This window comes from Bison bison, unplaced genomic scaffold, assembly GCF_000754665.1.
Source record: "Bison bison bison isolate TAMUID 2011002044 unplaced genomic scaffold, Bison_UMD1.0 scf7180017860443, whole genome shotgun sequence".
In the NCBI taxonomy this organism is placed as follows: Eukaryota; Metazoa; Chordata; class Mammalia; order Artiodactyla; family Bovidae; genus Bison; species Bison bison.
The window spans coordinates 3,716,107-3,725,235 of NW_011491015.1; the positions used below are offsets into that span (position 1 = coordinate 3,716,107).

Genomic DNA, 9,129 nt, shown 5'->3' on the forward strand with positions numbered 1-9,129 from the left:
GATGTGCATGTGCCCGTACATAATACTGCCGGCACAAGCCACTCTAACGGGAGCCTGGTGTCTACTGCAGACCCGAGGAACTCTCCAGCTCCTTCTACTGGGACCGGCAGCCCTTAAGAACTGTTGGAATAAACTGAAGTTTCCAGTTGGATTGTCCTACGTATGAAAAGTTTATGAGAGCGAGTGGGAAGCCTGACTCTTCCCTTTGATTCACAACTCAGCTTGTGACTATATTCTTAGGCAGATGGGGTGTTGTAATAGCTTGGCCAGTATAGATACTGATAACAAGTTTATATTAAAAAGTTGGCTCCTTTCTCGGTTACTTGAGTGATTGCAAAAGCATAGCTCTGGGGGTCTGAATAATTTGAGTTTTTTTTTTTCTTTTTTTTTTTTGCCTCGTAGCCCCGGTCTAATTACACTGGGAGTCAGTTTCATGTGAGCGATATAGTAGAAGGCACCATGCGCTTGGGAGGGAAGAAGTCTCAGCTTAATGTTTTTATTCCCCCCTCCCCCTTGCCTCTTCATCTATTTTAATTTGGCACCTTGGAAACCAGCTGCTTCAATTGTGATAGTTGTTTCTCTGTAGGGAGCCCGAGACCTGTGGGTAATAGGTGAGTTTTAATAAAACCTATAAATAAATAAATAAAAAAAATCACCCCCCCCGCCCGGCCACCACACATCTGTCTCAGCTCCACGTGCAGAGAGAGAGTCGTATCACATAATGCTTCCCTTTGTAGACTGAAAAAGTAGTTGAATCTTGGATTCATTTGGTTTATTGGAACTTGATACAGTGTTCAGGTCTATCCACAGGTGCCTGACCTGAAGGGAGAGGGGAGGTGCTTAGAGCAGGTGAGGGAGTGAAGAGTGAGCGGTTAGACAGCCCTCCAGGCGGGAGGCGATGAGAAAGTGTTACCTGCGGGCTATGGGGATATTGCAGAGAAGAAGCCAATTCTATCTCCATATTGGAATATGTTTCTTTGACTTGCTTTTCGTTGTTTTTGTTATTACATAGTTGTTCGGCCACTCAGTCGTGTCCGACTCTTTGTGACCCCAGGGACTGCAGCATGCCAGGCTTCTCTGTCCTTCACCATCTCCTGGAGTTTGCTCAAACTCATGTCCATTGAGTCAGTGATGTCATCCAACCATCTCATCCTCTGTCGCCCCCTTCTCCTCCTGCCCTCAATCTCTCCCAGCATCAGGGTCTTTTCCAGTGAATCGACTCTTCGCATCAGATGGCCAAAGTACTGCAACTTCAACTTCAGCATCAGTCCTTCCAGTGAAATTCAGGACTGATTCCCTTGAGAATGGACTGGTTTCATCTTATTACAGTTCAAGGGTCTCTCAAGAGTCTTCTCCAGCACAATTTGAAAGCCTCAGTTTTTCAGCACTCAGCCTTCTTTATGGTCCACCTCTCACATCTGTAGATGATTATTGGAAAAATCATAGCTTTGACTATACAGACCTTTGTTGGCAAAGTGATGTCTCTACTTTTTAATATGCTGTCTAGATTTGTCATAGCTTTTCTTCCAAGGAGCAAGTGTCTCTTGATTTCACGGCTGCAGTCTCAGTCTGCAGTTGATTTTGAAGCCCAAGAAAATAAAATCTGCCACTGTATCCAGTGCAAATACTGACTGATTCAGATTTGGAGATTCAACACACTAGCCGAGCTTAGCAAATGGAGTGGGCTGTCCTAGGGGCTCAGTTTTAAGAGTTTCTAATGTCTACTCTCTCTCCAGAGCTCAGCTCAGCCATCATTCCCTCTGAAAACATTTTCCCTAACTACCAAGACCAGGCTAGATAGATGTCCCTCCTCTACGCACACATAGGCTCTCTCAACTCAGCATTGATTGCACTGCATTGAATTTGCTGTTTGCCCACCTCTTCCAGCTGATTGCAAGCTTTTTATGGCAAGGGTCATCTTTGCTGAATGTTGTTTTACTTGTATCAGCACAATATAAAGGCTAAAATAAATATTTGTGTGTGTGCACGTGTGTGTGTGTGTGCGTGCGTGCGTGCACTCAGTTGCTCGGTCGTGTCGGACTCTTTGCCACCTCAAGGACTGTAACCCACCAGGATCCTCTGTCCATGCGATTCTCCAGGCAAGAACACTGGAGTGGGTTGCCATGCTCTCCTCCAGGGGATCTTCCTGATCCATGGATCTTCACAACCCGTGTCACCTGCATCTGCTCCATTGGCTGGTGAATTCTTTACCACTGAGCCACGTGGGAGGCTCCAAGTATTTGTGTACCAAATGTTGAAATGAGTGAATGATTTCTGATATTCACATGTATAAAAATGGCAATACCATCCTCTACTACCCTCTTTTACTGAATCCAACAACCAATGCATAGAACCAATGATCTTAGTTCTAATATCTGTTTAACTAGAAAGATAGACTATCAGGGAAGTGATAGCCTGCCATCTTCTACATATAAAACAGGTTTGGTTTTTTTTTGCCCCGTTAGAAGGCTGTATAGGGCTATTTGCTAATTCTTTGGAGCTGTCCACATACATTTTGCCTGAATCTTACGTCCATCCACTCACAGTTGAATGAGAACTTCTCTAAAGTTCTTTCTGCCATTAATCAACCTTACTGTTTACCAGGTTTTCCAGCCTTGACACTCTTGGCATTTTGAACTGGATGATTCTGAGTTCTTGAGGCTTCTCCTGTGTATTTCAGAATGTTTGGCAGCATCCCTGGCCTCAACTCACCAGGTGCCAGGAGCACTCCCAGTTGTAATGAACAAAACTGTCTTTACACAATGGTGATATCCCCTAGCATGTCAAAATTGCCTCCTTCTGAGAATTGCTGATGTATATATGACTATATAGGAGCTGGAGCTCATTCAGGATTTCAAACGATCTCTCCTAAATACCTTTATTGGTATTTCATAGAAGTGCTTATTTTGTCTTGCATGGTGGTTTAGTTGCAACAGTCATGTCCAACTCTTTGTGAGCCCATGGACTGTAGCCCGCCAGGCTCCTCTGTCCATGGGATTTCCCAGGCAAGAATACTGGAGTGGGCTACCATTCCCTTCTCCAGGGAATCTTCCTGACCCGGGAATTGAACTCTGCATTTTCTGCAATGGCAGGTAGATTCTTTACTACCAGGGAAGGCCTTCCATTAGTGATCTTAAATTCCCCAGTGCTGGCATCATTCCTGTGGACTCAAATGAGGTAGGAATATGAATGGCAGAAAGTTGTGTTGAACATGCAGAAGTTACTTGGGAGGGAGCATGTTCTCGAGCTTTAGAGAATCTTAGCACAAGGAGGGCAGAAAGTTCTTCTACAAGTGCCAACTCCCATGTGTGGGTAGAAGGATTCTGAGATCACAGCTGAGCTCAGCAGGAAAGAGGACTGTGTTTTTATCTTTTTTTTTAAATTGAAGTATAGTTGATGTACAATATTATACAGATTATAGGTGTACAATATAGTGATTCACAATTTTTAGAGGTTATAGTCCATTTATAATTATTATAAAATATTGGCTATATTGCCTGTGTTGTACAATATGTCCTTGTAGCTTATTTTATACCTAATAGCTTTTGCCTCTTCCTCCTGTGCCCCTATGTTGCGCCTATCCACTTCCCTCTCCCCACTCTTAAGCGCTGGTTTGTTCTCTCTGTGAATCTGCGTCTTTGTTGTTATAGTCACTGGTCTGCTGTATTTGATTCTCCTATAAGTGATATCATATAGCATTTGTCTTTCTCTGACTTATTCACTTAGCATAGTGCCCCCGTGAAAGTGAAGTTGCTCAGTCGTGTCCGACCCTTTGTGACCCCATGGACTGCAGCCTGCCAGGCTCCTCTGTCCATGGGATTTTCCAGGCAACAATACTTGAGTGGGCTGCTATTTCCTTCTTCAGGGGATCTTCCCAACCCAGGGATCAAACCCAGGTCTCCTGCATTGTAGGCAGATGCTTTTACCATCTGAGCCACCAGGGAAGTCCCGTCTATAGATGATGTGGCAAATAACAAAATTCCATTCCTTTTTAATGACTGCATAGTGTTCCATAATATGTGTATACAGTACTCATCTTTACCCATTTATCTGTTGATAGAGACGTAGGTTTCTTCCATACCTTAGCGATCACTTGTAAGTGATGCTGCTATGGACATTGGGATGTATGTATCTTTTGGAATTCGTTTTGTTTGTTTTTTTTCAGATATACCCCCAGGGGTTGAATTGGTAGGTCATATGGTAGTTCTATTTTTAGTTTCTGAGAAGCTTCCATACTGCTTCCCACTGTAGCTGCACCACTTTACATTCGCACCACCAACGTAGGAAGGTTCAAGAGGGCTGAGTTTCAATGGCAAGGTCTTTCATGGATTTGGGCAGGAGCAGTTGCCATCTTTGTCCTGCCAGCCTAAGCGGTATGGTGTGGCATGTGAGGTCTGAGTGTGTGTGCTGCTGCTGCATTTAGGCTGGCTGGGGTACTGCAGGGGAGACGGTTGTCATGGAATTCTGCAGTTGTCTTCAAATGCCTTCTTGCATAGTTAAGATTTGACATGGAATGTCACTTTGGATCCCATATGAGATTGTTTCCACTGAACCTAAATGCAGGAAGCTAATTTCTGTCTAAAATTCAAATCCTCACTGTGTGACACTGATATCTAGAATATTTCCATGAACATTTATCTCTTGAAAGCACACTCTTTTTAGCTGGTGGTTATTCTGGCCTTTCTACTTATACCTATCAGTATAAAAGTTGTCCTTCTTAGTATATCTCTATAATTTCATCATGGGGCTTCCCTAGTGGCTCAGTGGTAAAGAATCCTCCTTTGCGACCATGGGGGTCGCAAAGAGTCAGACAGGACTTAGCGACTGAACAACAATAACAACATAATTGTGTCACAAAAGGAGAATATTCCCCAGTCAAAATAGAGCCCGAAGGACATATCTACTACATTGCGGACAGTGAACACAGGTGGGCTTGGGAATCTGAGGTCAAAAAGTTTTATCAGTAGTAGGGGATGGGAGGTAACCCCCACCAATAACAGAGTAGGGCTGGGGGATCTGGGAGCCTTGGAGCCACCCAGTGTAACAAAGAAAGGCAGAGAACACCAGTTTGCATTAGGACAGTTTCATTATTTTATTTCAGCTCTTTTTTCCATCAAGTAGCTTCTGCATGAGAAGCCAAAGAAGGGCAGGTAGATGGTAGGCAGAGAGAAACGAACAAAAAGACAGCTCTCATCTCTTTCCCTTTCTAATCAACAGCAGGCAAAATAAACTTGGAAGTTCTAGGCGTTTTCCCCAATACCTTCTGAAATTTAGAATCCTAATAATTAAGGTCATTGCTCATTCAAGGGTCCTTTTTGTGTGTACATGGAATCATCTAATCCAGAGTCTAATCCTTTATTCTATCAGCTTCCCTCCTTCTACCCACACATGTGCAAATGCTAAATCTTCCTGTAGTGAAAGTTTTACCCTTTTATGCTTTATCCTACACAAAAACATTTAGCTTTTTATCCACAAAACTTAATAAAGGTTTAATTAAGAAATAAGGCTTCTATGGCAGGCAATTATTTTCCTCCAGTAAATCAAAACAATGCATGGTCCTTTGCCCTATCCCTTTTAAAATTTTTATTAATTTATTGAAGTATAGTTGGCTTGCAATGTTGTGTTACTTTCTGCTGTACAGCAAGGTGTCTCACTTATGTATATTCTTTTTTATATTATTTTCCATTATGGTTTATCTCAGAATATTGAATATAGTTCCCTGTGCTAAACAGGAGGACCTTGTTGTTCATCCAACATAGTTTGCTTCTCCTAAGCCCAGACTCTCCCATCTTCCCTCCTCTTTGGCAACTGCTCTGTTCTCTGTGTCCGTCTGTGTGTGTGTGTGTGTGTGTGCGCTCAGTCATGTCTGATTCTTTTGTGACCCCATGGACAGTAGCCTGCCAGGTTCCTCTGTCCGTGGGATTTTCCAGGAAGGAATATTGGAGTGGGCTGCTGTTTCCTTCTCCAGGGGATCTTCCCAACCCAGGGATCGAACCCGAGTCTCCTGGATTGGCAGGCAGATTCTTTACCACTGAGTCACCAGGGAAGCTTCCAGGTAGCATGTACCCTGACATCCTTCCATGAGCATTAGGTATAAATGGAGTTCAGAGAAGTGCAGGCCCTGGCAGGGATGCTTGGAATGAGTGTGCGCTGTGGGATTCTTTCTGATCTGTACCAGCTCCAGTGGTGAATCTTCATGTGATATCTTGGCAGTCACCTTGCTGCCCACAACAAGGTAACACTTGAAGCACTTTCTGTCTCAGGCCCTACATCTTATTTATTTATTTTAAAATTCTTAATGGGCCATATAGCATGCAGGATCTTAGTTCCCCGACTGGGGATCGAACCCATGCCCTCTGCAGTAGAAGCGTGGAGTTTTAACCACTGGACCACCAGGGAGGTCCCAGGCCCTATGTCTTGATAAGAGGGCGATGGGTCTACTTCAGACCACCCTCCAGCTTCAGAGTTTTCATTTAGAGGAGTCTGGGAGTTTGCATAAGTGGGGGCAATGGAGGGTGTTTGAAATGGCAAAGTGAGTTAGTGGAGGGATGGCGAATGCAGGGGAGTTGGGGCAAGTCGGGCAGGAAGAGGGGTTCTCTGTGATCTCCCTAGAGAAGCCTGTCCAGCGGGATCCAGTGGACAGTGCATCCTGTTGCTAGGGGAAGGGGCCTTTTGGTGCCTCTCAGGCTCTCAGCGGTCTTCTCCTGTGGTCTGTCAAGCAGCTGTGCAGGGACCAGAGGCCGTGATGGTCAGAGAGATGCTCTGTGGCAAAATGTCAGAGAACTAGCCATGTAAGAAATGTCCCAACTGAGGCTTTTGTGGGAATTCTAGGAGCTCTTAGTTCTCAGTAGGGCATCAGTGTTTTAGGATGGTAGGCATGGTAATTCCTTTGAACTTCTGACACACACCAGTAGCTGTGGGGCAGTATAGCCTTCTTGGGGTTCACATGTACAGTCTGGGTCACCACGGGGGCTGGAATCTGTCCTCCTGGCTTCTGGACAAGCCAGGTACCCCTGGGTTCTACCTGCTGCTGCTGCTGCTGCTAAGTCGCTTCAGTCATGTCCGACTCTGTGCCACCCCATAGACGGCAGCCCACCAGGCTCCCCTGTCCCTGGGATTCTCCAGGCAAGAACACTGGAGCGGGTTGCCATTTCCTTCTCCAATGGGTTCTACCTAGGGAGTGTTTTCCCTTTAGTTTCCAGGTGAGGGCCATGGAGTCAGACCATTAGAGCTGGAAAAGACTTTCTGGGTTGCTTAGTGCAGTGGTGTTCAATCTTTTTTTTTTTTTTTTTTTTTGAGTAGAGAGCTGAGAGCGCTCTCTGTCCATTTCCCAAAGATTCTTGCCTTAAGGTGGCCTCTGAGACACATTCATGAAAATATAGGGCTCCCTGAGAACCTAGGATACTATTAATCTTTTCTAAAATTGAAATATATGTGACACTTAACATTGTATACATGTAACAGTGTTGATTTGCTACCTCTGTATATTACGGTGGCCATTATAGCAATAATTTGCATGTCTGTCACATCACATAATTACCATTTCTTTTTAGTGGTTGGAATAATTAAGATGCAGTCTCTTAATGAATTGGATGATTATAATACAATTTGTTGTCTAGATCCCCCCAAAAAACTATTGGTTTTATTCACCCCCCTCCTCATTTTGGGGCTTCCCAGGTGGTGCCTGTGGTAAAGAACCCACCTGCCAATGCAGGAGATGCAACAGACTCGGGTTCAATCCCTGGGTTGCAAAGATCCCCTGGAGGAGGGCATGGCAACCCATTCCAGTATTCTTGTCTGGACAATCCCATGGACAGCGGAGGCTGGTGGGCTAGAGTCCATGGGGTTGAAAAGAGTCGGACATGACTGAAGCCACATGTGCATGCATACTTGTAAGAACCAACTATCTGCAATCAATGATTCCTGCATTTTTGCATATGAGTCTGTGTGTATGTGTTTCTGTGTATGTATGTATGTGTTTTTCCTACAGGGTATGCCTCCATGGGGGCTGGGGTCCCTATTATAGCCCCCACACCTCTCACTGAGCTGGGCCCAGAGAAACCCTAGCACAGGGGTCCCCAACCTCTGGGATCTAACGCTTGATGACCTGAGGTGGAGCTGATATAATAATACTAGAAATAAGATTCGCAATAAATGTAGCGCACTTGGATCATCCGGAAACCATCCCCCACCCCTGAAACCAGTCCCTGATGCCAAAAAGGGTGGGGACCGCTGCTGTAACGCAGTGTTAACTGAGGAAGAATTCTTACTTCCTGACTTAAGCCTCATATACCTGCTTTCAATATACCTTAATGAAGAGAACAGCCCAATTCCTGTCCCTGGAAAGAATCGCACTGTGGTGTCATTACAGACCGGATGTGCTTTCTGCCACCATAACTACTGCAGAAGCGAGCCGGGTTATTTTGTGATGATCCAGAAATGAACTTCAGATAATATGGATAGATTTTTGCATTTGTCACACTGGGATGGACAGCTGTGATGGACTTTGTGTGAACCTGGACTAGCAAGCTACAGCCAGCACAGAGTGGGATGGACATGATAGCACAGATATCTACCATTCATTGACTGGCTTGAGTGTCATTAACTATGTATATACATGTTGCCTAGCAAGGAGGTCTCCTCATACCCATTTCACAGGTATAGAAACTGAGGCCTGCAGAGCTTAAGTAATGCACACAGCTTGTGGACTGCAGAGCTTATCTGCTGTAGATCCCTGAAACCTGAGCCCTGTGCATACCAAGGATAGATACCAAAGAGGGTAGGTTTATTTAGCCCAAAGAAGATAAAATCAAAAGCTGAAAGGAAGTTAAATGCTTTCTAAGTCTTAGGATTTTTTCTTCGTTTTTTTTGTGGTCGCGTCTGGCATTTAGTTGAGAAAGTCCCTGGTCCATCCCATACAAGCATCTGAAGGGGACCCAGTGAGGGGTGCCCAACACACACACGTGGCTGCCCTAGAGGCCAGAATCTGCTGTGAGGCTGGTGAACGATGCAGTGAGCGAGAGGAGAAGGGGACAAGACCGGGAGGGCTTCCAGACCTCTAATACGTCATGCCGCATTCAACTTGGTATTTTTCCCCCTTGGTTCTTTTTTTTTTTGAGTAATATCCCC

At 44.8% G+C, this 9,129-nt stretch overlaps 1 protein-coding gene across 2 annotated transcripts in view; it reads left to right on the forward strand.

Annotated features, from left to right (window-relative positions):
- AGBL1 (ATP/GTP binding protein-like 1) overlaps positions 1-9,129 on the forward strand; it is a 920,262-nt gene that overhangs the window by 135,056 nt on the left and 776,077 nt on the right. The window lies entirely within an intron of this gene.